Genomic DNA, 24,991 nt, shown 5'->3' with positions numbered 1-24,991 from the left:
TGGGTATGTGTGATGTCCTATGGTTAGTTAGGTTTAAGTAGTTCTAAGTTCTAGGGGACTCAGATGTTAAGTCCTATAGTGCTCAGAGCCATTTGTACCAAATTTTTATGTGTGTGTGATAAGGTTCTATGGGACCAAACTGCTGAGGCCTTCGGTCCCTAGAAAACTGATGACTCAAAAATTAAGAAATAAAAAAGTCACTATTGATGATCCGAGAGGAGTGTTGGAATCTTCTTTCTGAGCTTTCAAGTTGATTTGGGCGTACAAGGCTATGTGGGACCGAGAGGCTCATACCTTGCTTGTAGCGCCTGTAGAGCTACAACGATAGTTCTGGGACAGTTCAAACCTGGTTGCACGAATCGATGTCCGAACTGCTGATTACATTACATATTTTAGGTTCTTTCGGTATTCCTTAAAGTCTGAGACGTTTGCAAAGTTCCTCCACATTAAATTCTTCGCAATATCCTTTCATTTGATGTTTACTCGGTCGGAGAGCCTGCGATTTCTTAGGCGACAGTTCCATGAGTGTTAATCATTTCACATCAGACATGATTTCAGTGTTAGTGGTGTTGCATATGAAGCAATGAACACTTTCGAAACCTTTTACAACGTTGCATAGTGACATTGGTTCAAATGGCTCTGAGCAATATGGGACTCAACTGCTGTGGTCATCAGTCCCCTAGACCTTAGAACTACTTAAACCTAACTAACCTAAGGACATCACACACACCCATGAACGAGGCAGGATTCGAACCTGCGACCGTAGCAGTCGCACGGTTCCGGACTGCGCGCCTAGAACCGCGAGACCACCGCGACCGGCCACGCATTGTGTGGCCACGATCTAGATCCGTATTGTATTTCCGACAGATTAGCACATTCTAATTGGAAATATGTTCACTTCAGTTCCACATTCGTGTCTCAGTACTGATTTAGGCCGATTTCCTGCCAGACTGAGGATTCGCTAAGAACTCCTTTGAGTGTGAGGTCACAAAAGGCCAAAGATTAAGGCATTCTACGCCCTGCGTATTGCCTGCTATGCAACTGCAATATTAATTGCTAATAGCAACAGGGGACGGGACTGAAGTTATCCAATGGTGAGCACAGCATCAGCCTACGGATCTACATCTACATCTACATGACTACTCTGCAATTCACATTTAAGTGCTTGGCAGAGGGTTCATCGAACCACAATCATACTATCTCTCTACTATTCCACTCCCGAACAGCGCGCGGGAAAAACGAATACATAAACCTTTCTGTTCGAGCTCTGATTTCTCTTATTTTATTTTGATGATCATTCCTACCTATGTAGGTTGGGCTCAACAAAATATTATCGCATTCGGAAGAGAAAGTAGGTGACTGAAATTTCGTAAAAAGGTCTCGCCGCGACGAAAAACGTCTCTGCTGTAATGACTTCCATCCCAACTCGTGTATCATATCTGCCACACTCTCTCCCCTATTACGTGATAATTCAAAACGAGCTGCCCTTTTTTGCACCCTTTGTCCTCCATCAGTCCAACCTGGTAAGGATCCCACACTGCGCAGCAATATTCTAACAGAGGACAAACGAGTGTAGTGTAAGCTGTCTCTTTAGTGGACTTGTTGCATCTTCTAAATGTCCTGCCAATGAAACGCAACCTTTGGCTCGCCTTCTCCACAATATTATCTATGTGGTCCTTCCAACTGAAGATGTTCATAATTTTAACACCCAGGTACTTAGTTGAATTGGCAGTCTTGAGAACTGTACTATTTATCGAGTAATCGAATTCCAACGGATTTCTTTTGGAACTCATGTGAATCACCTCACACTATTCGTTATTTAGCGTCAACTGCCACCTGACACAACATACAACAATCTTTTTTAAATCGCTTTGCAACTGATACTGGTCTTCGGATGACCTTACTAGACGGTAAATTACAGCATCATCTGCGAACAATCTAAGAGAAATGCTCAGATTGTCACCCAGTTCATTTATATAGATCAGGAACAGCAGAGGTCACAGGACGCTTCCCTGGGGAACACCTGATATCACTTCAGTTTTACTCGATGATTTGCCGTCTATTACTACGAACTGCGACCTTCCTGACAGAAAATCACGAATCCAGTCGCACAACTGAGACGATACCCCATAGCTCCGCAACTTGATTAGAAGTCGCTTGTGAGGAACGGTGTCAAAAGCTTTCCGGAAATCTAGAAATACGGAATCAACTTGAGATCCCCTGTCGATAGCGGCCATTACTTCGTGCGAATAAAGAGCTAGCTGTGTTGCACAAGAGCGATGTTTTCTGAAGCCATGCTGATTACGTGTCAACAGATCGTTCCCTTCGAGGTGATTCATAATGTTTGAATACAGTATATGCTCCAAAACCCTACTGCAAACCGATGTCAATGATATAGGTCTGTAGTTAGATGGATTACTCCTACTACCCTTCTTAAGCACTGGTGCGATTTGCGCAATTTTCCAATCTGTAGGTACAGATTTATCGGTGAGCGAACGGTTGTATATGAGTGCTAAGTAGGGAGATATAGTATCAGCGTAATCTGAAAGGAACCTAATCGGTATACATTCTGGACCTGAAGACTTGCCCGTATCAAGCGATTTGAGTTGTTTCGCAACCCCTAAGGTATCTACTTCTAAGAAACTCATGCTAGCAGATGTTCGTGTTTCAAATTCTGGAATATTCCATTCGTCTTCCCTGGTGAAGGAATTTCGGAAAACTGCGTTCAATAACTCCGCTTTAGCGACACAGTTGTCGGTACAGTACCATCGGCACTGCGTAGCGAAGGTATTGACTGCGTCTTGCCGCTTGCGTACTTTACATACGACCAGAATTTCTTCGGATTTTCTACCAAATTTCGAGACAATGTTTCGTTTAAAGGCATCTCGCATCGAAGTCCGTGCCAAATTTCCCGCGTCTGTAAATTTTAGCCCATCTTCGGGATTTCGCGTTCTTCTGAACTTCGCATGCTTTTTCCGTTGCCTCTGCAACAGCGTTCGGACCTTTTTTGTGTACCACGGGGGATCCGGTCCATCTCTTACCAATTTATGAGGTATGAATCTCTCAATTGCTGTTGCTACTATATCTCTGAATTTGAGCCACATCTCGTCTACATTTGCATAGTCAGTTCGGAAGGAATGGAAATTGTCTTTTAGGAAGGCTTCTAGTGACACCTTATCCGCTTTTTTAAATAAAATTATTTTGCGTTTGTTTCTGATGGATTTGGAAGAAACTGTATGGATCCTAGCTACAACGACCTTGTGATCACTAATCCCTGTATCAGTCATGATGCTCTCTATCAGCTCTGGATTGTTTGTGGCTAAGTGGTCAAGTGTGTTTTCGCAACCATTTACATTTCGCGTGGGTTCGTGGACTAACTGTACAGAAAAAATTTCGGAGAAAGCATTTAGGTCAATCTCGGAAGATGTTTTCTGCCTACCACCGGTTTTGAACAGCTTAGTGGACGAGTAATTAATGGCAATGCTACAGTGCTAGTGGTGTTGATAAAAAGCAGATCAATGGCATCGAGGTACACAGCAAATAATGCATTATATCTACAGCAATAGTTGCCGAAGTTGGCATTTCGTCAGAAAGAAAACCAAGGAATTTCGCAGAGTGAGAAAGAAGTGGCAGATCAAACCTTAGTGTTTCTGGAACTTGTGTCAGTAGAGTGAGGGGCGTCCTATACGCTTGACTGTGGAGACAACGTGCATGAGGAGTACGACGATAACGGTACGTGCTTAACAAGTGAAAGAGATATTGAAACATGTGTCAACACATGTAGTTCATTATCCTAGTCCGACAGGGACCTACGAATCCCGTCTCGAGCAGTAGAGGACAACCGTTGCCCAAGTAGCTGGTACTAAATATAATTCCGAACATGGATGGTCATCGGCAGCATAGTAAAAAAACAAGTACGAAAAAATTAGGAATAGGTCCGCTGCGATATAATTGTTTATGGCATAAGAAAAACCACGGATATTCAAGGGAGAACAAGGTTAACTTGTTACAAAAACAGATATTTGTTTGTTTCAAGGGTGTTTGATACGATTTACAGCATATGAATGGTAGTGACCTACTACTTTATGCACATCAGACTGCATACGACATATATTACACTCATTTCAAGGGAAAGAGCCCATGGTTACATAACTTGAAACAGTGCTACAGAATTGCAAGAAGCAAGGTAACGAAATTTCGAATAAAATATCAACTGCACGGTGCACAGCAAACTACGGAATCTGACTGAAAATCGTTCAGTAAGGAACATTTTCCTCATCTCCGAACAACTGGAATTTGAAGAGGAAATGCATATGAAAGGAACTCTAGAATTCATATGCTCGAAGAGGGTTAAAATCATTACCTTAACCCATCTGTACCCAGTTTGCGGTCCTATAAAACGATCAAGTGCAAACCTCCTTGCAATACCTTCTCTCCATCTTTAAAATTCTCCTGCAATGCAATGCCAATTTCCTGGAACTCATAACACACACTGAAACTCTTGGCCTCCATGAACTAGAGCAACAAGCAAAACGCTATCTCAAAAAACTCTCCACCTTGCATACTTCCTATTCCGGTCTTGGAGTAATACTGTCCACTGCCTCTACAACAATCCCGTATCTCCCCGCCCCCTCGCTCCCCCCTCCCCCAGGCCCCTCATAGCTGACAAATACTGTCTCACAGGCCTACTGCATTTAACCATCCAAAACTCACACCACCACATAGAATCCTAAACCTAAACAGACCGGAAACACAGTCACGAAACTTTATTCCAAAAGCCTTAGTCCCACACCAACATCAACATTTCCCAAAGGCTTCACCTTCTGCTCCACGTCCAAATTAGTCATGTAGGATTAGGTAAAGTCCTTGTCTCCTTCTCCCAGTCCCTACAGTGGAAACTGTTTTTCACCACCACCCTACCAATCACACTCAACCAAAGACCAGTCCTGAAAGCTACCTGATTCAGTCCTATTCTCCATTCAATCATGATCCAACCACACTGCCCCAAATCACTTCCAGTTACCATTCCAGAATCTCTCAATCTCGATCCTTATGTCACCATCATTCCCCAAATCAACATGCGAACTAATCTTACATCCACAGAAGGAACCAAGCCCACAATCTAAAAACTCACTCTGACCTTTTACTCCTAACTGCAGATAATGACTCGACCACTGTTGTTTTCAAACGCTAGTATTACCTGGCAGAAGAACTCCATCACCTGCCAGATACATCCACCTGCAAACCCTGCCACGAGGACTCTATTCCAGAAATCCAGAAGGCTCTCCAGTCCCTCCCCTAATGCTTAGGCCCATCACAGAACCTCTCCCAGGAGTCCATCTCTCTCTTCACCCCTATCATTCGCAGCATTCCTACCTTCTACATGCTTTCTGAAACTCAGGACACCCCATTGTGGCTGGCTGCTGTGGCCAGAACAAGAGAATATTTGCTCTTATAGACCAACACCTTCAGCCTATTTCCCACAAACTGTCCACATGTGTAAAAGATACCAGCCATTTCCTCCCCATGACACTCCACAGTTCCACAGTTCCTATTGCTTTACCACTTAGTGCCTCCTTGTCACTAGTGATACGAGCTCCCTTTATACTGACATTCTTAATGCTCATTGCCTTACTGCTATTGAACAGTATCTTTCCCAAAGCCTGATAGATCCCAATCCAACAACCTCCTTTCTAGTCGCCATGGCCAACTACAATCTCACCCACAATTACTGTTTCTTTGAAGGGAATACGTCTCGGATATGAGTATGGGTAGCCACATGGTCATTCAACCAGTTATTCTAGGCCAGCCTCTTTGTGGGCCATCTAGAGGAATCCTTCCAAAACATCCAGAATCCTAATTTCCTTACCAGGTTCAGATTCCTTAATGTCACGTTCAAGATCTGGATCAAGGGTGAGGACACCATATCCACATGCCTCCAGAACCTCAACACCTTACAACCCCCCACCCACCCCTTCCATTCGCTTCACCTGGTCCTACTCAACCCAACAAGCCAACTTTCTAGACATTGTCTTTCACTTCAAACACGGTTAAATCAGTAGGTCTGTCTTTATCAAACATACCAACCACAAGCAATACCTCCACATTGACAGCTGCTGCCCATTCCATACTGACAATTTCCTTCCATACAGCCTAGTACCCTTGGGTGACACATCTGTAGTGACAGGCAGTCCCTCTTGAAATATACTGAGGGTCTCACTGAGGCCTTTACAGACTGTAATTACTAGCCCAACCTCCCAACCATTTACAAAAACAAATCTTCCATGCTTCATTCTTGCAGTCACCCATCACCTCCCAAAACTTCACCATCCAGCCACAGAGCAGTATTCCCTCTTAACTGTGTCGTCCAAAACTGGAGCAACATTCTCCACTTGTGCTTTGACTACCTCTCGCTGTGCTCTGAAACAGGAAATTTCCTGCTCATTATCCTTCCCACTCCCCTCCCACAGCGGTATTCTGCCGTCCACTGAACCTACACAATATACTCATCTATCCCTACGCAACGCCTGCTCCCCACCCTTGCCTCATGAATCATATCACTGTAATAGATCCAGATGTAAGACCTGTCCCATACTCCCTCTGACCACCACCTATTCCAACCCAGTCACAGACATCACCTATCCCATCGAAGGCAGTTATAGCTGTGAAACGAGTTCTATGATCTACAAGCTACGCTGGAACTAATGTGCTGCATTCCACACGGGCGTAACGCCCAACAAGCTGCCTGTCCACATGAATGACTACAAACAAACTGTGGCCAAGAAAGAACTGGACCACCGTGTTGCTGAGCGTGCAGCCCAATATTACTTCTTCATTTCAATGACTGCTTCACAGACTGTGCCATATGGACCCTTCCCCACAACGCCAGCTTTTATGAATTGCACCGGTGGGAACTCTCTATGCAATACATCATACATTCCCGTAAATCTCCTGGCCTCAGCTTTCGTTAGTCCTTGTCCTCATCCACCTAGCACATTCCCTGTTCCCATTCCAGCACTACAACGCAGCTCTCTGTCACACCAACCCACCCAGTCGTTTTACTTCTCTCCTTTTCCATTACTCCTCCCTTCTTCTGTTCCCTGCTGTCCATCTCAGTTTCCGACTGCACCCAGCTGCCCCACTCTCGCTCTACTTCGTCCTGCATAATCCCCAACCTTCTCCTTGTCCCTACCCGGCTGCCTGCTACATCACGTGTTGCAGCTGCTCACAGTCTGGCTTCAGCTGCTATGAAGCGTGAACTGTGGTCATGCCTTAGAGCAGCGTTTGTGTAAAAGTGTGTGTGTCTGTGTGTTTGTGCGTGTGTGTGTCTACTGTCTAATTTTGACAGTCTTTTTGTTCTGCCAATCTGCGGCGACACCATGTCCGGTATATGGTGAGTAGGAACTATCCTTTTCATAATACCGCTAGGAATTATGAACGATGGCTTTCCTGTCTATTCCGGTTGTGTTCCAGACGTCGAACACGCTAATGCATGGTTTGCAGCATATGAAAAGTAGTGGTTTGATGCGTAAAGGATAAATTTTATTTTCTCACAGTAGCAGGAATTGCAGTTGTACTCAGTATTAGAATCATAGCATGCAATAGCCAAGTCGAATGAAAGCAACGATTGACATAAAAACGAAAAGAGATAACTGGGATGAATATAAACATGACTGTACTTGACAGTGAAGAGACCAATGAGTATATCCGCTGTTGGTCTAAAGAAGGAGCAGTTCTCTCATACTACTGATTTTCATGTCATGCAGTATATCATGGGTTTTGAAAATGATCATCCATTTACCACCATTTGATATAATTGGATCACGCGTACTACAATGAGTGGAATGAATGGTGCAAGCTTGCTACTCTCTCGGTTTTCAATCACATTGCTTATCGATGGTTTTTTTTAATTGTATGCATCAGCTTAGAAGTCGATAAGTGAGTCTAACACGAAACAGGTAAACAAGCTGCCATATAGACTAATTCCAAAAAAACCTAATAACTAATCTAATTCCCTGTAGGTGTCATATAATACCACGGCTGTGGTTGAGTGAACAAAGAAGTTATGAAACAATGGTAAACATGTCAGATTTATCTCGTAATAGTGACGTTAGCTGGGTATGGTTCCTAGACGTCAGGCAGCGCCAGGAAAATAGTTTGCAATAATTCATGCTCTTTATTGTTACCCCTTTTTGCCGCAGAGTACTACGTTAGTCTGCTACTCATCACTGTGATGGCTATGTTGTATTTCGTAAAGCACAATACCCATGCTAGCCTGAAACTGGTACAGCTACAGTCTGCTGTGGAATGTTTCACTTTTATTATCAAATATGTATGGGGCATTACAATATGTTAATTATCATATAAATGTAGTATAATCAAGACGAGTGTTGTGTACATAGAAATAGTTACCTGAACTGATATGTTTCTTTACTTGTGCGAACAATGAGTTCCCATTGCATACTGTCTTGTTATTCACTGTAGTATTATAACGTCCTCAGCGTACTACAAGCTATGTAACAGTATATACCGCTTGGTTACAGCGCTTCAATTCCTCATCGACAGCTGACCATGGACACATTGTTACTAAGGCTCCAGACGTGGAGGTATCCATAGATAAGCATTATGCAACTGAAGACATGCAGGTTTATCTATGCCTTAGATTGTGAAAGAATGTGGAGTGGCTATAGGGGGCCTGTCATGCACCATTCACCGCCAGAAAACAGAAGGTAGCAATGATGACCTACTACGACCAGGACGACCTCGCGAAAAATTGGGAGGGAGTGGGGGTTATGACAAATCCAGGAGAATTACTAGTAAGAGAAATAGAATGGAAACACAAGCACATAATCTCACTCATTGGGTAAAAATTAAACAGAAAAATATATGTGCTGCTACAGTGAAAAAAGAAATGATTTGTGGCAGCTAGAAAGAACGTGTGGTAGCAAGAAACCCTTCTAAAGCCCTTACATATAAATAAAAGACTGGAATAGGCTAGAAAACGTAGTGAAGGAGTACATGAAAAGCGAAAGAAAACGTCGTTACTCACAGATTCGAAACATTTGGTTACAGAAGAGGGACATCTGTTCGTCGATTTGAAGGAGAAAAGGTGGTCCATCAGTGCATTATCCCTGCAGTTACGCACATAGTAGTTCTGTTACAGTGTGCGCGTGTTTAGCAGGAGATAGCTTTGACTACGTTGTGAAAATTGAACGGTGCATCAGCCAGAAGCACTAGCATCGCATACTTCAGTATCATGCAGCATCAAATTCAATGCGCTTGACAGAGAAAGGGTGCCTTTATTGAAGGATATGAAACCAAAACATCTGTCGGCGTTCTGTGAGAAGTACATTCCATTAATGGAAGAGCCTAAGATACTGAAAGATGTGTGTGACTGTCCGATAGCTCTGTATAATGTTACTGTGATGCATGAAATGTATTCACTCCTTTAAATATGAATAGGCATCACCTATGTAGGGGAATGACGACAGTTAAAATGAGTGTCGGAGCGGGAATCGAACCCGCTTGACACGGGTGGTCACCGTAAACGGCTTTCGCTGTCTGTGCACTACTCACTGCGAGACCCCAAGTGTGATGTACACATATTATGTACATTATTACATGTCAGGGACCGCTATAGTTCAAAGTCACTGCCTGCTGTCGGCGGATAAATAGCTCTCTTCATTAGTATGTTCAGCAGTACCTGGCCGCTTTCATCATAGGGATAATTTTGGTGATGGATTAAACTGTTTTATTTATATATGGTACTAGATTTCTTCTTTTTTGGGGTTAAATAAAGCACTTAAGAAAACTTTAGATCAATGTATTTATTATTGGATGGTCGTAGTTAATTGTGTTTTTCACATATTCACATATTCACCACAAAGATATTTGACAGCTGTGCTGGAGGTATAGGCCAGTCAGTGTACCCAAATTCATGCTGATTGTGACCACTAACAATTTTTCCATTTCTCCCCCTGAGTTGTACTAATTAGTAGGTAATCCTTTCATACAAGCCCCTACTTTCATTACCACAGAAGTTAAACGACAATCAGGAAAGCCTTCAACGTATACCTGTTTTATAGCATTGTACACTGATAAATCATGACGGCTCCACGTGATAACAGGAGACTTGATATACGCAGAAACCCACGAAGATACTGACTGCTGTACGAGACCCACGAATAAATGTGTGTGTAGGAACGTCCTTGTAATGGAAGAAGAAGAATGATAGCTTAATAGCAGTCTGCATCGCCGAAGTCAGTGATCGTTAAAACCTCAAAATAGCATTATGATCCCGTTACATACGTCTCTCTAGTCCCCAGTGAACTATCAATTTCAAACACGAGAAAAATATTAAATCCAAAGCTATTTTGTGTTGTAACAAAAGGGAACAGCTACAAGTATCAAATAATTCAAAATCATGTGGTGCATGAACGCTGATCACGTCGATTTATAGCAATGTCTCACACTGAAACTTACTAAATGAGCTTTCCATATTTAATACAAATGACACTGCCAGTTTTGCCAGTTTCTTTGCAGATATCTTGAGATATTATGATGGCTTCAAATTCAAAGCACATATTATCTACTAAACTCTGCAGGAAGTGTATTATTTTATTTCTAAACTCTTTTATTTATGTAGAGTGTTTAAATTTTTCATATTCGCTAAGGTATTATTTTTGTACTGTAACGAACAACCCGCAGTAGTTGACGTAAAAGTTTTCCTTCTACTCTGTGAAAGAAGTCTTAAGACACATAATGCTAGATTCTCTTTCAACGAATTCGATTGTCTGGAGCAAAATAAGCAATAACTGAAGGCGAAATTCCGATGATTAATTCATTCCGTGGAAGTCCTTAAGGCATCTGAAATAAAATGGTATGCATTAGGTATGAGAACCAATGTTAAAAAGTTTATTTTTTTCTAGCAGGATTTTCCACAAGTAGGGTAAATTAAGTATGTGAAAAATGGCTGCTAGATTTTCGTTCGCAGTTGTCGATACACTCTTTCTAACATCTGGAACGTCCAATGGCTTTTCGGTAAACAGGAGGACCAACGTGCAGGAAATATTTTATGGCGAAAAAAAACATTGTGAGTGCGGATATTGGTTTAACTTGTATAACTAGAAAATGAGGTCACAGCGTGCGGAAAGAGGATTAACTGACAACCGAATTCCGCAGGGTTCCGAAGCTGGTGAGCAAACAGTGCCATATGTAACTGCCGTATTAAAAGTTGGTTTAAAGTTAACATTGGCTGTAGATTCCGAATTGAAAACTGAATTTCACAGTGAAAGCAAGGTGGCGCACTATAAAGTAATAGAACTCCACTTATGTACCAAGCTTTAATTCAATGTTATCGATTTAACGAAAGCCTAATTGTTCACCTGGAAGTGGACAGCAGCTGTTAGTATTACACCAGCAAATGAGTTTCTACACTAATTGATTTGTTCATTTAATTATCATGATCACGTTAGTGCCGTGAGATTTTTTATTATTCTAGGCGCCTAACAGGTTATGTCGTTCGAACACATGCTTTTAGGTGAAAAATTTTTGCAGCACATTAGTATGTATAAATGTTCATGGAATATAATTGTATACACACAAGTTTCGAAACTGTATTTCTAACCGTACATGTACTGGAAGATAAAAGGCAAATATTAACGATCAACTAACTGAGGAAAGAGAGAACGTGTTGACATATGTCATACATTTCGGGTAACAAAATTGTGTCTTAGAAATTTTGAGCGAGATATACAGAATTTTCCTTACTTCAAGAGGTAAGATAATAGTTGACTTTTGAAACTGGGGACATTTTTAGTTTTTCAGTTGTTACGGTGTAAGTCATTCAGTTGTGACCTCATCCGACACAGACAATGCCGTCACCTATGCAGGCACACGGACAACGCCGTTACGGATGCTGTCACGGTGCTTCACCAGTCGCATTGTCGAACCGATACAGGACTGCTGCGCTGTCGTTCTGTCACATCCATGCAGTTTGTCTGCGGCAGCGCTCCAGGAGGCAGAGGCAGTATTCTTCAACCACTCATGAGTCATTCACCAGTGAGTCATTCTACAACGACTAGCTTTTCGGAACTGTTCGAAGACTGGACACTGAGTCAAGTTGCACTTGTTTGTGTGCTCTGTCGACGAATTTGTTGTTCTATGATTATAAGTGTCAGTGTATGAATGAGTTTCAGTCAATATTTTAATAGAGCTTGGTTGGCTGATCACCACTTCACATTCCGTATTCGGGGAAGCTACCAACAGAAAGACTTGACGCAATATTTCTAGTAATATAAAGAAATTGCCACACTTCATCACACTAATTATCAGTTATCTCCTTAAAATAGGACATCATTTGCAGATTTTCGCCATTCTTGAGATTTTTTGGGGTTTTGGTATTCAAGAATGGGCTTCACTACACCGAATTCAGTATGTAGCATTACTGAGTTGTATCTTACCCGTAAAAGCTAAGAAGTTTCGATCGTATTCGTTTCTTTCGATCATAATGTTGAATTCTAGGGAACAGTTACGTTCGCCAAAGGCATATCAACTTTTGCTTTTATTTGTGTGTGTGTGTCTGAGTGCGTGCATGATGCACTTTATTAGGCTGTAGAAATCACAGAAACAGGGGGTATTAGACATTTAAATGGAAGCATGCGCGGCGCTGGATGACCCTGTTGCTAGGGCATCCTTCTTATTTGCACAATAACGTTACTTAAATGTTACCATATTTTATCAATAAAAAAAGTTCTACGTTTTACCAAATCTCACGAACGCTCTCCTGTCCAAAATATGTGTAAATTCAGCGTAGTATTTAACGTTTTATCAATAAATGTATTTCTTTTCATTTCTGTAAGAAAGACAAGCAAGACTTCAGGTCAGGATATATCCTTCGTTCCTAATTGAGTTATTCAGTTACTCCCTTTGAAATATTGGTTCACATTAATGAAAAAAATGCGAATCAGATTATAGGCATCAGATTACAGTCATCAGAACTCACACACATCAGCGTGGCCCATAAACTCCTGTGAATAAATGAACAACACAGCGATACAGCAGTGTGTCGTTTTTTCTGTCCTCTTTGAGCAGAGGTATTGAACTATCGCAGACAAATAGGGTCCTGTGCTACGTAAGAGGTACACAGATGCCCCGACGGGATGCCAGAGCATAACTTCTTCAATTCAACTCCATGCTGTAACATGAGTCTAGAGAGTAGACTGGACTTTGAAGTCACGCGCGGTTACAGACTGTATGTGAGCATACAGTTCGCAGTTGTGTCGCGTACAAAAGCAGAAAACGGTAGTGCATTGGAGGAGCTTTCAGTACTACTCAGGTGACTCCTGTGAAAAGGTGTCCGACATGATAACGGCCACAAGGTGGAATTAACTGACTTTGAACGCGAAATGGTAGTTGGAGATAGACGTATGGAATATTCCATTCCGGAAGTCGTTTGGAAATTCAATATTCCGCTATCGAAAGTGTCAAGAGTGTGCCGAGAACACTAAATTTAAGGCATTACCTCTCACCAAGGACAATGCAGTAGTCGATGCCTTCACGTTACGACTGAGAGCAACGTTATTTGCTTAGAGTTGACAGTGCTAACAGACAAGGAACACTATGGAATGAAAGCATAAATCAATGTGGGGCAATGTTGCGAAATTTGGCGGTAATGGGTGAACCGTGAATTTATTTTCAAAACTTTTCTTAAGAATTTGCTTTATTTACTAGCGATTCATCAAGAACATTAACACATTTAATCACATTATGTGAGCGTGGTAGTAGTGGCCTGTGGATAACTGACGAAAACAAAACAAATTTATTTCAACAATGGAAATTTTATTCCTGTAGGAGGGAGGGAAATGGTACAAAATACTAACATTAAAAGATTAACTTGCCACCGAAGGTGCCACTTGATTAAAAAAAAAGTCTTACGGTGGAAGGGTGGCAACTATATATACTAAAATCGCGATTTAAATAAAAACCCATGAAATGCAGTCTTACATAAAATATTCAAGGTTGGCCAAACAAGCTCTACATTACACATATACCGCCTCTCAAGATAATAGGCAAGATAAAAACATATTTCAGGAATTCGGCCGTTACACTTCAGCAATAAATTCGTTAACACACTGAATCCGACGAAGAGACGCAGCTATTAACGTACGGCAGACCGACGGACAGACATACAGACACTAACTGCCTAACAAATGCGGACGGGAGACAAATGAGCAAGCTAGGGACGAGAGACTGACCAAGAAAACAAGTAGAATGTAACAAGTCAATGAAACAACATACTGTAAGTAGGCTGTCTGGATTTTTACGTTGGTAATGCAACGTAGCGCTCTATATGAAAATCACTGACTGTGCTCTGTGAGGCCTGTGGCTGGTTTGCATTGTTGGAATACTTGAAATTGTAGTGTTGGGCAGCTGGATGTGAACAGCGCGTAGCGTTGGGCAGTTGGAGGTGAGCCGCGAGCAGTGGTGAATGTGGGGAGAGAGATGGAGGAATTTTGAGAGCGGATGATCTGGACGTGAGTCCATCAAAGAGAGTAAATTTGTATGACTGGATGTCGTGAACTGATATATATGATGACTTTTGAATGTTATTAAGGTAAATACTGCGGTGTCACCGCCAGACACCGCACTTGCTACGTTTGCTAGGTTTAAATCGGCCGCGGTCCGTTAGTATACGTCGGACCCGCGTGTGGCCATTATCAGTGATTGCAGACCGAGCGCCGCCACACGGCAGGTCTAGTCTAGAGAGACTCCCTAGCACTTGCTCCAGTTGTACAGCAGACTTTGCTAGCGATGGTTCACTGTCTACATACGCTGTCATTTGCTGAGACGACAGTTTAGCATAGCCTTCATCTACGTTATTTGCTACCACCTAGCAAGGCGCCATATTCAGTTACTATTCTGAACAGATAATATTGTGAATCAGGTACCGTCAAGAGCAACGTTCATCATTAATGGATTAAAGTTAAGTATCCGACTAATTACGTCCGCTTTCTGAATTCTAATTCCTTGTCATGTTCCAGACCTCACATCAGTATAGTCTTTCCTTCCTGACGCCAGCCTGCGTGGGTTAAAAGCGTGCATTTCGGCCTCCACTAGTAACACGGTGTTGGCTCTTCTGCCAACACAACAAATACATTGTTTGTTCTCTATCAAAATCATTCTTTTGCTAAGTATGCCTATAAGTAGTTAGACTTCTTTATTTAGCTGGCAGTATTGGCGCTCTCTGTATTGCAGTAGTTCGAGTAACCAAGATTTTTGAGAGGTAAGTGATTCATGAAAGGTATAGGTAATTGTTAGTAGGGCCTTTCTTTTGTAGGGATTATTGAAAGTCAGGTTGCGTTGCGCTAAAAATATTGTGTGTCAGTTTAGTGATGATCAGAGTAAGTAAAGAGAGAAATGTCTGAGTACGTTCAGTTTCGCTCAGCTGTTTGAAAATCAAATAACGTAAGGGGTTTATCAGCACAATCATTCATAAATTATTTTCAGGGGATGTTGCAATATCACGAATCACTTAACGTCTAAAAAACTGCTATGTCTGGTGAAGGCCTGACGCAACACCCACAAAACGTTCTCCCGTACCATTTACTGCCAGCCGCTTCAACGGACGCAGGAACGCTACCCGATCTCCCATCTCACGGCGTCGCAGCTCGCACCGGGCAGACCGATGTCGTGGGTTGACTCCTGTTGTTCTCGTGTCGGCCGAAAAGCCACTACCCCTCGCTATACGGAGCGGCCCACTGGACTTACGTGGCGACCTCAAATGCGCCGACGCTCAAGACGAACAAGCCATATTATGTCTCTGTGCGCGATCGACCAAACAATCGATCCCATGACCATTGCCCGAACAAATTCGAGCAGACAGGCGGCCTAACACATACTAGCACTCCGCCCCACACTGACCCGGCTGACTAACTGACAAGACTCGCCCCCTTGCGAGCTCATAGCGCCCCTTAAATGCACTTGAGCAGGCTACCTTTTTCCCTTTCCCACCAGAGGGAGACACCAAAGCTGCGATTGCCACAGCAGTACCACCACCAGCAACGGAGGACGACTGCTTCACACTATGCGCTGCGGCGCGCTCTTCAAAACAGGAAATTTTACCATGGCTCAAACGGGGTATGGCAGCAGATCACTGAGCTGAGTGTCTTTCCTAATTGCACGACGTCGCCTGCAGTGTCTATCGTGGGCTCATGACCGTATTGGTTAGACCCTAGACTAGTGGAAAACAATGGCCTTGTCAGATGAGTCCTTCTTTCAGTCGGTAAGAGTTGATGGTACGTTTCGAGTGTGGCGCAGACACAAAGAAGCCATGGAAACAAGTTGTCAGGAAGGTACTGTGCAAACTGGTGGTGGCTCCATAATGGTGTGGGATGTGTTTACATGGAATTAACAGGGTGAACTGAACGGATCATTGATTTGAAGTGGCTATGTTCGGCTACTTGGAGACCATCAGCAGCCATTGAGAGACTTCATAATGCCAAATAACAATGGAATTTTTATGGATGACAGTGTCCAACACCGCCAGGCCAGAGTTGGTGGCGATTAGTCTGAAGAACTTCCTGGACGATTCGAGCTATTCAATTCATGCCACGACGAGTTGTAGCACTACGCCGGGTAAAATGAAATCCGACGCGATATTGTATATTATCCCATGACTTCTGTCTTCTCCGTGTACGCAAATGAGGGAAAACCAAGTTTATGATGGCCAGACAGGGAACTGAACACTGATAATCCCGAATGCGAATCCAGTATCTAAACTAGTACCCACTCTACACCTCCTAGACGTGCAGATGCCTTGCATGGATATACATGAGCTCCTATAGAGATTCGCCATAGATCTGATAACGTTGTTACTTACTGAAACCAATCATCCGAGTATATTTTAGTGATTTAGGGGATATCCTTACGATCACTACAATGTGTTTCTCTGTGGATTAATGGCCATTTTTAGGTCATAATAATCTGGGGCATAAGTTGCAATATCTGCCACGTGATTTCTTTAACGCTGTAACAAAACTAACAAAAACGTGTAAAATGTATCCACTGTTTAAAAGTCCATAACTGGCAAATCAATTGACGGAGTTGTCTCATCTTTGGTAGTGTTATAGTTTGTAGTTCCGGCAGTCGCCACACAAGCATTGCAGTGCATTGTTTTGTTTTGTCAGATGACTGTTGCCAGATAATGTTTTGTTCTTAGTTGCACCTACTTACTCGAGTTAACTTGGCTGGCGCAAGGCTTACATTCGATGAAAGGAAGTCAGTTTTGAAGTGGTATTTTAAGTACGAAAACATTAATGAGGTTGAACGGCAATGGCGAAATGAGTATCAAACAGAGCCACCGACACGTTTAACTATTCGTCGCATTCGACACAAAATTTGAAGCCGAACGCGGTGTTAAAGATGTACAGAAACAACGATCTGGACGACCTGTAACAGTAACAAGTCCAGCTAACTCCCGTTCTGTTTTACAACAATTTACTCGCTCACCACAGAAGTCTGTGAGACAGTGTGCCCGTGAAACTGGAGTTAGTTGCTCAGGTGTTCGGCAAATTTGGAAGAGAGCAAAGTGAAAGTGCTACATCCCACGACTGCTACACGCAATGAACGAGGACGAGCCAGATCGTAGAAAGGAGTACTGCGTTTGGTTTACTAACATGGTGCGCCACGGTGAAGAGTTTGCACAGACAATTGTGTGGACTGATGAGACACAGTTCAAACTCAATGGTACAGTAAATCGCCACAATTTCATCTACTAGGCTTCCGAAAATCCGAGCGTCCATGTAGACAAAGCTGTGAATTTGCAGGAGTAAATGTGTGGTGTGGGTTGTCTTACCAGTGCTTCATTGGGCCATTCTTCTTTGACGACACAGTTACCGGTGAGGTATGGACACGGAAGAGTTTACTTCCAACAAGATGGTGCCACAGCCCGCTACCAAAATCGTGTTATGGCGTATCTCGACGAAAATCTATCGGGAAGATATCCGTAGAGGTGTTGTGGAGTATCCACCACGTTCTCCAGACCTACCCCTCTGGACCTTTACCTGTGGGGAACACTAAAGGACGTCGTTCATCGGTAAAAGTCACGCACGTTGGATGAACTTCGAAAATCCATCGTACATTCATGTGCAAATGTCCAACTGAACACGTTGCAGTCAGTAGTTCGTGCTGCAGTTTTACGGCATCGGTTGTCGGTGGATGTTAATGGTGACCATTTCGAGCACCTACAGTGATATCTTCAGGTTGGAGTTTAAGCTATACTTTCACCAAACATGACACATCTCCGTCAATTAGTTTGCAAGTTATGGGCTTTTAAATAGTGGATACATTTTTTTGGACCGCTCTATATTTACGCAGTCCAAATTTGGTAAATTACTTGCTGGTCTTTACCTGTATAGGTATCCAGAATATTAGACATGAAGCCACTGTTGCAAAGACTTTTGCCTATTTTACTGCATCGATGTCAGTTTTGAAACTCAAAAATTAGGGGCCGGTGAAAAATTGTGTTGTCGCATTTTCAGAGTAGTTACAAATTTCTTAATTGATAACACGCAGCGTTGTAAAATATTTCCATGACATTAGTAGTAGAAGATACTGGTACATCTAGTGCGATTTCTCCGCATTCAGATGCTGTGGCAGATACTGACGTTTGTTTCCAGCACTGCAATAATATATCTCTACAAAAGACAAGGTTTAGATGCTCTTGTTTCTTCTCCAGATTTATATGGCCTCCGATCCCTTCGTCTCCTGTCATAAAGAAACTAGAAAAAGACACAGACAATGAGGTTTGTCTCCTATCTAACCTTACATGTCAACAGAAGTAGGATACGAGATACTGGCAGAAGTAAACTGTGAGAACGGGGCCTGAGTTGTGCTTGGGTAGCTCAGTTGGTAGAGCCTTTGCCCGCGAAGTGCAATGGTCCCGAGTTCGAGTCTCGGTCCGGCACACAGTTTTTTTCTGCCAGGAAGTTTCAGAAGTAAGGTAATTTTTATAATAAGCCATAGTGATAGAAAAATAAATATATAAATATAAACAATAATTTTCTTAATTTATGTTGAGGCCCAGTATTACTCTACCTGTTTCATGAAACGCTCCTTCCAATCTCGCCGTTTCAGTCGCAAATTTCTGATAAGTGTGCTCCGGCACACTGGAATGATTGTCTTGTTTCCGTATGAAGCAGTGTTTCGCTTCTGTTTTTCGGCGAACGGTTTCGGCTCTATCATGTTGAACATTTTACGATAAATGCATATTGTTTCTCCTTGGTTATGTGTTCGTAGAAGGTTTTGTTGAAGGCACGAACGTCAGCTTCAGTTAAGCCTTTGTACGGAAAAGCGTTTGGCTTAGATTCATGATCGAGTTTCGGCATCGCAGGTGGTTACGGACATACTTGAAAAAAATTAAAATATCGAAATCACTTTATACAACAAGAGAAAGATGGTGAATCGGCTTGTCGGGTGTATAGGTTACTAGCTTAACTTTTTTTTAATCGCCTGTCTTCCTTCATGTGGTTATCGAGGCTTTTTCCATGCCCCAGGTGGGCTATGTTGTGTTACAGTTCCATCTAGCTGTCAACATGCTCAGAAACCACAACTACAGCTCGCAAAAGACTGACTAGTGCTTCCTCAAACACCCTAGAGGCGAGGTAGCGACATTGGTATGACACGGTGCTAAGAATTATGGTTGATGAATACGTACTACACGTTTTAAAAGGGATGATATGCAGTAGTTATTTTCACATTGAAGGATCCGAAACTCATAGCAATATTCAAAACCTTATATTACAGCAGCTGGTTGACTTAGGCTAGTTTGCTTTTCTGCAAGTGGTAGAGTTTGATACCAATAACCAAATGGCATACGTAACTCAATATGACCGAAACTCCCACGTGCCAAGTTTTGAAACATACCAAGGTTAATATAGGGAGTATTTGGGAACCAGTGCTTTATCAAATATGTCCTGTAACAGGTGTACTACACTGGACGGGTCGTTGACTATTGAATATCAGAAAATACATAGTAATGTTCTTAGTAAGAGTAGTGACAAAGATCGAGGAATTCTACCAAATTCATGGACTGAAACAAAGAGATAGAGAGAAAGAGAAAGAGAGAGGTGGATGGAGAGTTGCGTAGATAGGTGAGGAGAGGTGATGGCAGAACCGAGAGTCATCATCAGAGCTAGTCATAGGCTGAGAGAAAGTTTGGGACTAATGGGCGCGGAAGTGCTGATGCCTGCGCCGTAGGGACGCTGTACTGAAGGGCAGCAGTGCCACAGACGGCTAATGATACAGGGGACAGGGATTGCTGAGTTCAAGGAGCGAATATTGGGGGATTGCGGGGGGCGGGGGGGGGGGGGGGGGTCGATAGCAGGGCGAGTGGTAGGTTACGTCATGTAGGGGGATCATGGTCGGGTAAGTTGTTGCGGATTGGGAGTTTATGGATACGGAGCAGGGGTTGGAGGCACAGATGGCGATGAGGCAGTGGGAATGTGGAGCTGGGGCACCAATCAGGGCGGCAAGATGGCAGAGGGACACAAGCAAAGTGACAGATCCACAGCCACAGAGAAGTCTCAAAAATTTCCAATGTAAGCTACAAGAATAATTACGGTTTTCTAGCCCGATTAAAGATGAAAAAATGTGTACAACATTTCTCTCAGTGAAAAGAGCTGCTGAAAACGGTATAAGGCGAGTAGGTTTCGTTTTCAATAAGAATGTGGAGGACAGAGAGAGCTACTGTGAACAGATCCTCACACCATTCTTCATTAGATGTCTTTTCTAGTTTCATTTTGCGATTATCAGAGTACCCGAATGTAGAATCGGAGCACTCTCCGTAATTTACCATTGGAGAGAAAAACGCGAGCAATAAAAATATACACTGTTCAGTTACCCACTGAAGGCGTTTGTATAAACCACTTCCGATTTTGTTGTTTGATATTGCTTAAATATCCCGTCTAGTGTTAGTGTCTTCGACCAGCCGTCAAAACGACTTGAGTTCCAGGTTTGATCCCAAACACTACTTAAATTTTGAATAAAAATCGTCATCAATGGCTACCGAAGGGTTCTGGCATAAGAACTCATCTTCGTCATCCATACGGCCTTGTGAAAATGGTGGAGGAAGGACAGAGGCTCATATCACCCACTTGCGCTTTGGGTGGGAGACGGCCTCGCAAGGGTGAAAGAACAACAATGATTAATGACTTGAGGATACAGAAGGCAATGGAGAGCACTGCATTAATGACACATAATGTGTGTCTAAAGGAAATGTGTCTGTAGTTGATAAAACTTTCAATATGATCTGCCAATTGGTAAAATATTCCGGTTTAGTCCCACATTCAGATCTTTGGAAATGGACTGTAAGGGTGAAAGTGACCATGAGGACGAAATGGAATAACCAACAACGGGACAATAATATTCATCGGGTAGGAGTGTGGAATTCCAGATGTCTTAGTGTACTGGGAAAGCTAGACTAGAAAATTTGAAAAGGGAAATGCAAAGGTTCAGTCTACATACATGGGGGGCGAGGAAGGGGAAGGGGAAGGAAGGAGGGGGGAGGTTGGGGAGGGGACTGTGAAGTGAAATGGAAAGAAGGTAAGGATTTCTTGTTAGACGAATATAGAGTAACATTAACAACAAGAGTAAGCTACTGTGACTACTTAACTCCTCACACCACTCTTCATGACATGTCTTTATTATCTAGTTTACTTTGGCAACTTTTAGGATAACGGTCACAATGATGGGAGCCTAACATAAAGATCATGTTTCGTTACAAAAATATTCTGACCATTGGCCTAGCATGAGGAATACCGGTTACAAAAACAGAAGTTATTTAATTACAGAAAGAAAATTGTCATACTGAAATAATAACAGCAAAATTCAAAAGAGTCTTGATTTATTTTTCCCATTACACAAAATCTTCCATAACGATGTCTACGTTCATCCAGGTTTGTAAGTAATGTTTGTTTAACATTCACACCGTAGTAACCATTGCTACGTTGCGTTTCATCACTAATGAAACAGGTAATTACTGATCACAGGAATCTTTACATTTACGTTCTATTCTCAACATGTTTCCCCACGACCGTTCTTGATTATCAGACACGCCACTGTATCTACCAAAATTTTTTCAATTATTGCCTCGCTCCTTTCCGCGAAATAAGGAAAACACTTTCTTCTACAAAACGACGTAACCCTTAACTATCAATGACACTTTCTAGTACATTTTTCACCGCATGAAACATATTTTCCGTTGCAATGACGGACAGCCATCAGCTGTATAATGGAATGACGGAGGTGAAAATTAGGATATCTAGGATTTCTCGCAATAAGCGAGCAGTCGAATTAACAGCTTTGGCTTTCGAATCATCGTTCTATACCAGGATTCGAAACATTATTTCCCGCTCCTGCCATACGCAACGGGTCGCCCTGATCGCTTCGCACTGCATTGTTCTTCTGTACAACACAGGACTGCAATCTTGTATCCCTTGAATGTCATTTGCTTCCTAAAGAAAAAAGCTCGAGGCCTTTATAATTTCACTCTGTACAGTGCCTTATTATATGCAAAAACCGAAAATAGAATCCAATTATTACTCTCCGATTGCTCTATGCAGTATCGCAACGTCTCTGTTGAAGTTCGATATGACCTGTCTAACACTGAATTGGTCTGAAAGTGGTTGTAGCATCGCCCTTCCCTTCTATCGACAATGTTAGAAGTATATGACCGTGTAAGCATACTGGAATAAAATTTTCAAAAGGCTGTCGTTCCGAAGATTCAATATAAATTCGATAAATGAGGGGGAGATTAACAACAGGATGCCATATATGACAACTTATTCGGCATACTTAATTACTGTAAAATTTTATTATCGCTGTTCGAAAGGTTTCTGCTATCATTTACGTACTGTGCCAACGAGAAGGGATACCACGTGGATCGGAACACAGTGGTAAGAGTTAATGAAATAATTATAGCTAAAATAAATACGGTCGCCAGCCCAATTGGGCAAAATTTCTGATCTGTAGGTGAAATAATAAGCCGAACACTCAATTACTCGAACACGCGCGGCAACAGAGGGCTGTACGCACGTTAGCAAAATTTGCACTCGAAATATTATTAAGTGATAGAGCTGAAATTTTGAAAACATACAATATAACACTTACATTAATGGTTACTTATTGTTGTAAGTGACAATGGCGCTACATCACAATAACGTCTACTATTTTCGTATGAATTATGAAAATGGCAAAAAATTATTAAAAGAAAGTCAATTGACTTCTGGACAGGGAAGTAGAAATTGATAATTACTGTATCAAAAGGTAATTATTATACTTTAGCATGACTGCAAGTCAAAATGTCAACCACAACTTTACTAACAACAAATTACAGTAATCACTGATGTTTGCACTCACTCATTAATTCTAGTTAGTGCTTTTGTTCATAGTGCCACGAATCATTTTAATTTTATTAGTTGACTTACTATTTGCAACAATTGGATCGCCTCTGATTAAAGTTCAAATTCAAAGTTAGTGAGACTGAAGTTAATGAATGCTTTAAGTTCAAATCTTTAGTCTCACACAATCATTTAGTTTATAAGCAAAATTAACTGGCACTGCGATTTTCATTTTTCATAAACGGTACTCGGATTATTGTTGACAATAGGACAGGACGGGAACCTACTTGGTGAATTATTTTAGGAGAACCACTGGTAAACAGTTTTGATTAATCTATGGTAATTATTCGCTCTCAAAACACCACAATGCTGAGTAACGCCGTTAAAAAACTAGTTTACAATAAGCGGTGATGCAACACGGTTACTTCGGTCCATTCTCGCCGTGAGGAAGTTGCTGACGACGATACTGCTTCTGGCTCATTTCCATGACAACTAGCGAGCACGGGGGCTATTGGCAATGATATTGGTGTGGCGGGTTCTTGATGTTGCTGCAAGCCAATATTTACTCCGCCCACGCTCATCACTTGCCACGTGCCGCTAAACAATCACTCCTCCAGCACAGTGCACGCCATCCATGCGTCCGCACTTCACCAAGTCTCACACCAGAGTTCTCTCTCTGTGTAGCGCGCGCTCTGACGTTAACATTCTAGTGCGTCCGCAAACACCGCTAATCCAACGATACTTATTCGTTTACAAAAACCTAACGTTTGCCTAACATTCCCTCAGTTATTACTCAGCGATATTTACATAATATACATAAATGATTATACAGCAAAATAAACATATTACTTCCTACATTGTTTACATATAAATTTACACAAAGATAAAAGCAAGTATATAGACAATAATAAATGGTCAAAGAGCACATCGGCATGAAAGTGTTACATGTGCCCCACATTTCATGAGGCTTTCCTAACAAGGACAGGTTCAGGAAATGTCCAAATACAACCTGTACTGCAGATGTGCAATGAAGTTCGTGAGTCTCTGTGTTGGTGTAATTGTTTGTGTAAATTACTTAATACAACATTACATTATTATTTACTGAAACAAAATCTTTCAGATATAAATACAGTACATTACTTATAAATGACAGTAATTAATTTTTTCAGTCTTAAAAAATAAGCTTTGTACAATTAATGAGCAAAAACATCATCATTAGTATTATAATTCATTTTACAAATTACAGGGGAAACAAGAAAATCATTATTTACAGCAATGAATAAAAATTACATGAAAAACGCATCGTATTTCATTCTAACATAGTACTGTGCTTGCAGCACGTAGCTCCAATAGCAGGTTACCAAATTTGTAAACAGTCTCATACAGGTGAAAAGCACGCAGAAAATTCCAGAGAGGAGATGCAATAAACATATCGCTCAAAGGCCAAGGGTACAGCCATGCCGCGGCGCTTGACATGAGCCGCCAGTGGCCCAGACCAATACCAGCATTGTTGCGTGCCCCACGTGGCACTTCACATCTCGTGTTTGTTTATGCGGTGCCACTGCACGAAGTGTCCGATCACATTCCATTTCAAA

Source organism: Schistocerca gregaria, chromosome 3, assembly GCF_023897955.1.
Source record: "Schistocerca gregaria isolate iqSchGreg1 chromosome 3, iqSchGreg1.2, whole genome shotgun sequence".
NCBI classification, from domain to species: domain Eukaryota; kingdom Metazoa; phylum Arthropoda; class Insecta; order Orthoptera; family Acrididae; genus Schistocerca; species Schistocerca gregaria.
Note: the sequence above shows the minus strand (reverse complement) of the source record.